We start from the raw sequence: 5,441 nt of genomic DNA, 5'->3' as shown, positions 1-5,441 counted from the left end.
GATATTCACTGTCCAGAGAACATTTCAGCAGTGGTTTGGTTCCGATCCATCGAAAAACCTAGGACTAGTTCGCAAAAGTAGGTTTCGGACATAACGCCATTTTGCGGAAAAACCGGGCTTCGTACGAAAAATCTGGATCGCAACGCTGTAAAGTTTTTGAGTCTACGACAAAAAAAATATACGAGCTACGGCCAAAAATGCGAAAAAAAATAGTTTTTTGCGCTGTAGCGCCCCCTTTAGGCCGATTTGGGCGAGGCTTTGGATCTGACAAGAAGGCCGGACTACTACAATCTGACCAAGTTTCAGCTCTCTAGGCCTTACGGTTTGGGCTGCACGATCAGTTTTAGGGAAGAATAATAATAATAATAAAAATCCTTACAATTACAATAGGGTTTCAGTGCTACGCACTCGAACCCCTAATAATAATAATAATAATAAAAAAATCCTAACAATTACAATAGGGTTTCAGCGCTACGCGCTTGAACCCCTAATAATAAAAAAAATCCTTACAATTACAATAGGGTTTCAGCGCTACGCGCTCGAACCCCTAAAAATCCTAACAATTACAATAGGGTTTCAGTGCTACGCGCTCGAACCCCTAAAAATCCTAACAATTACAATAGGGTTTCAGTGCTACGCACTCGAACCCCTAATAATAAAAAAAATCCTAACAATTACAATAGGGTTTCAGCGCTACGCGCTCGAACCCCTAAAAATCCTAACAATTACAATAGGGTTTCAGTGCTACGCACTCGAACCCCTAATAATAAAAAAAATCCTAACAATTACAATAGGGTTTCAGCGCTACGCGCTCGAACCCCTAATAATAATAAAAAAAATCCTAACAATTACAATAGGGTTTCAGTGCTACGCACTCGAACCCCTAAAAATCCTAACAATTACAATAGGGTTTCAGCACTGCGTGCTCGAACTACTAAAAATCCTAACAATTACAATAGGGTTTCAGCGCTACGCGCTCGAACCCCTAATAATAATCCTTCGCCCTTTTAGGGCTCAGGCCCTAATCATAATAATCCTTAGGGGATCAATAGGGCCTTCGCCCTTTTAGGGCTCGGGCCCTAATAATCATTAGAAAAACAATAGGGCCTTTGTCCTTTTAGGGCTTGGGCCCTAATAATCCTTAGAAAAACAATAGGGCCTTCGCCCTTTTAGGGCTCGGGCCCTAATAATCCTTAGGGCATCAATAGGGCCTTCGCCCTTTTAGGGCTCGGGCCCTAATAATAATTCTTAGAAAAACAATAGGGGCTTCGCCCTTTTAGGGCTCGGGCCTTAAATATAGCTGCAAGCAGCAATGACGGGCCCTCGCCGCCAGCGCATCCGCAACCCTGTTGCCATTAGAAAAACAGTGCCCAGCGGGCACATGCATTAACAGTATCCCTGTACCAGTTTGGATTGAAGGGTTACAGCAATGAAAGGATTAAAATCAAAATGCTTTTAAGTCATTCTGATACAATGAGAATGAGATAGGATTACAATTAAAAAGATTCCTTGTCCTATGAGGTCATCTTGTGTTCATCCTTGGTATTACAGTCCTCATCTGCCAGTTTACAAGTGTGATATTTTTTTTGCGGTCTCTGAAAACATGCCAAACATATTTCCTAAGAATGACTTGTTTTTCATATGTAAAAAGTTGTGAAGAGTTAGAATAATGCACTTTAAATGCACACTCTCTCTCTCTCTCTCTCTCACACACACACGCACACACACGCACACACACAAAACCACTCAACTACCCCCAGTCACACTTACACACACACACATACACACACTTAAACCCATCCCCCTACACAGAGTTAGAGTGAGAGAGTGAGATCAGATGTTTGATAGTCTACTAAAAACAGAAAATTAAAAAACTATTTTATATCGATGGAACTAAGCATTTATTTTTCAGAATGACTAGTTCTGTGTATGTAAAAAGTTTTGAAGTGTTTGGATGCTGCATTTTAAAGATTATGGTTATGTTTTTTACTGCTACTTTAATAAATCACCAAGTCAAAACCGTTTAAGATATCCTAAATCCGCTCACAATTTAACATCTTCAGTATGTTGGCATCATGTTGACAAAGTTTGGTGCAAATTCAATGTTTTTTTTACGAGTAGTATTCATTCATTCACAGCTATATTTTTCCAAAAATCCACATTCAAATCAAAATAGCAGACTTCCTGTTGGTCGCAGCTAATGGGTGTAAATTGGAAAGTTGTCCGGCTTGATGAGAATAATACACATACCAAGTTTTGTATCTGTAGCTAAAACTAACCCCCCAACTTTTGACAAAAGGTGGCACTATAGAGCGCCTCTTCCAAGCAATTATGAGCTTTTGCCAGTGTCTAACTGTCATTAATACTAATGTGTGTGTTGAGTTTCGTGAAAATCTAAGCAATCTAAGTTCTATATGTGTACCGGGTTACATATGTGGAAGTGCAAGTATGTGTGATATATGACCCTCCAAATTCCAGGGGGAGCTGTACAGTCCCCTTGCCACGCCCGGGTACCAGTCTCTGCCTGGCCCTAATGGCCGCAGATTCCAAGGTGTGGGCCAATTTTCAAAAGTTTTTGTACATGTTAAGGGCCCCAAATGCCCCAAAAAACCTGACAAAAAATAATAATAAAAATATTTAGAATAATCCTAAGAAAAACAATAGGGCCTTCGCCCTTTTAAGGCTTTGGGCCCTAATAATCCTTCGAAAAACAATAAGGCCTTCACCCTTTTGGGCTCGGGCCCTAATAATCCTTCGAAAAACAATAGGGCCTTTCCCCTTTCAGGGCTTCGGGCCTAATAAACGGAACAATTCCAATAGGGTCCTCGCACTGCAGTGCTTGGGCCCTAATAAACAGAGCAATTCCAATAGGGTCCTCACACTGCAGTGCTCGGGCCCTAATAAACGGAGCAATTCCAATAGGATCCTCGCACTGCAGTGCTCAGGCCCTAATAAAATACATTTTATTAACAAAATATAGACAAGAGTAATCAACAGCTACTAAATTAATACCATGAATGAAAAATCAATAAAGTGCATAAGATACATAAAATGCAAGTAACTAAGTTGGTTTTGCTGTGTCAGAATATTATCTTATAGAAAGATAACTGTTGCTACTCAGAAACAAATAACGTAAAGAACAAATAAATTATCTATAATATGTTATCAACTGCAATAAGCTATATAATATCTCATTTAAATTAGAGAAATCATATACTGATAATATAAAATATTGCCACAGTCTCTTGTTGGTCTGTTTCTATGTCCTACCATGCCGGCCAGAGGTGTATCACCCTGGAGACTCAGAACAAGGAATGTCTATAGGAAGGGTACCTTTATCCCTTTCTGATGTGAAGGAGATTGAAATTTGGTGCTTCTCCACTTTCATGCTGTGATTAGCTGTTTCCGTCAGAGCAGGGGAACACAGTGTGGCTGAATCTTCTTCACTTTTTTTTTTTTTTTTTGAATATTTGCATATTCCAAACACAAAGTGTCAGTACACTTTTACCTGTGCATTTCTTACTTTCCAAACCAGAGCCAGAATAACTTTGGAAATGTTACAAACATGAAATTTGGCAATGTAAAGTCCAAACATGATGGAAAAAGATTAAACTTTCATGCATGCATTAATTTGTCCATTAACAACTGAGTGTGTATAAGATGTTTCACTACATCTATGAGAATACTTATTTATGTGAATATGCATTAGATGGGTGTGCTGTAGTAGTTTTAAGGTTTGATAAGAGTTATGCATGGATTTGGATGAATCTTTGTGATCTCTCTCTTTGTTTCACCCACTGCTGTGCTTCTGGAAGTCCTAAGGAATGTTTATGATGGTCACATTAAAGCTTAGGGATCAGTGTCTAGGTGAGTACAGGGAATAAACTGCATTTTGACCAGTGAGAAGTCCTTTCCTTCCAGGACTTGGTACAAGAGATCTATGATTCTTTAGGGTCTTAATCGAAGTCTACATCATACTTTGGTTAAAATGTCTCAGTGGTAGTCTAAAAAAACACCCATTTTACCATGTCAAAATCAGCCCTTTTTAGAGCAAGGCATTCTGTTGCATGTTGCTTTAAATGCTAATGAGCTCTGCTTACCCTGCCCCTCTCTTCTGTGGGGTGACATCCATAATGTTTACTTTAGCCGCGAAACTTGCTAACTAGCGCATTATTAAGAAAGGTGATTTGCAAAGATGCATTAAAAAAAAAAAAAAAAAACACCCATATGCTCACTTCTGTTGTAAGTAAAGCTGGATCACAAATTATCTGTAAACATGCGTAAACATAGACGCAGAAAGTAGCGTTAATCCTCTGCGTCTTCAGCGGCTCAGATGTCAGGAGTAAATGACGACTGCCATGTTCATTACTACATCCAACAACAGAACACCTCAATTTCTCAATCAGAGACATTCTTGTCTTCCGCTGCACCGGAGTCGACACAATAATGGTGGTCGGACTGTTCTCAGCTCTTACTCGGCTCATTTAGGGTGGGTCTAAGGTAAAACAATCTTGTCAATCGATGGGAATCATGGGAAGCTGAGAATGACCTGATTTGAAAAAGGGCATATACTTGTAATGGGACTCTAGTGTTAGATCCAGATGCGAGCTTTATTAAACACAGCATAGTCAAGACAGGCAGGGTCGATCTCCAAACAAACAGTAATATGAAGGCAAGACAAAAGCGTAATCCAGTTAAACAGGCAGAAGGTCACAATCCAAGAGAGCAGTCCAAAGTAGCAAAATAAACAGGGCTATGAAACTAGGCAAAACTATGGCAATGAAGCAAAACAAAACTATGGCAAAAAACAAGGCAAAACCATGACAATGAAACAAAACCGTGGAAATAGCAAAAACAAGGCCATGAAAACAGGATAAACGCTTGGTAGAGTCTGCACAGGCAAAACAATACTTCGCGGAGTCCTGTTTGGCATGGCCCTGATTATATTGCTGCCAAACAGGAAGTAACCATAGAAGCAGCAGAGGGAGCGGTAACAGTCAGTCAATGGGTGAGGGCTCCCTCTGCTGGCGTGGCATTACAATACTTATAAAGATTTAAAAAAAAAAAAAATACCACTGGGTGGATTTTTATCATTATAGGGTGGTTGTGTACACACACTGCCAGCACACATTTATGTTCAAACAACATGTAAAAGTGAGTTTTGCATCCAATGACCCCTTTAAACAAAACTGTCACTCACAATAGGAGTGGGAATTAATTATATGCATTTTATGTGATACCACATGAAAAGAGACTGATAGATATGTGGAATATGCATATGCACTAGAGAACATTGCAAATGAAAACAATAGAAAATACAAACACATTGTTCAACATTTTCTTGGTAAATAGCTTGGGAGGTTTTTGTAACACTATAAAAAATATTTATATGAAATTGTCTTATACATAGCAGAAGTAAATGGACAAATTAGTCTTTAATT

Source organism: Labeo rohita, chromosome 16 (genome assembly GCF_022985175.1).
Source record: "Labeo rohita strain BAU-BD-2019 chromosome 16, IGBB_LRoh.1.0, whole genome shotgun sequence".
Taxonomy (NCBI): Eukaryota; Metazoa; Chordata; class Actinopteri; order Cypriniformes; family Cyprinidae; genus Labeo; species Labeo rohita.
The sequence above is the reverse complement of the archived record's forward strand: the minus strand, read 5'-3'. Positions refer to the sequence as shown.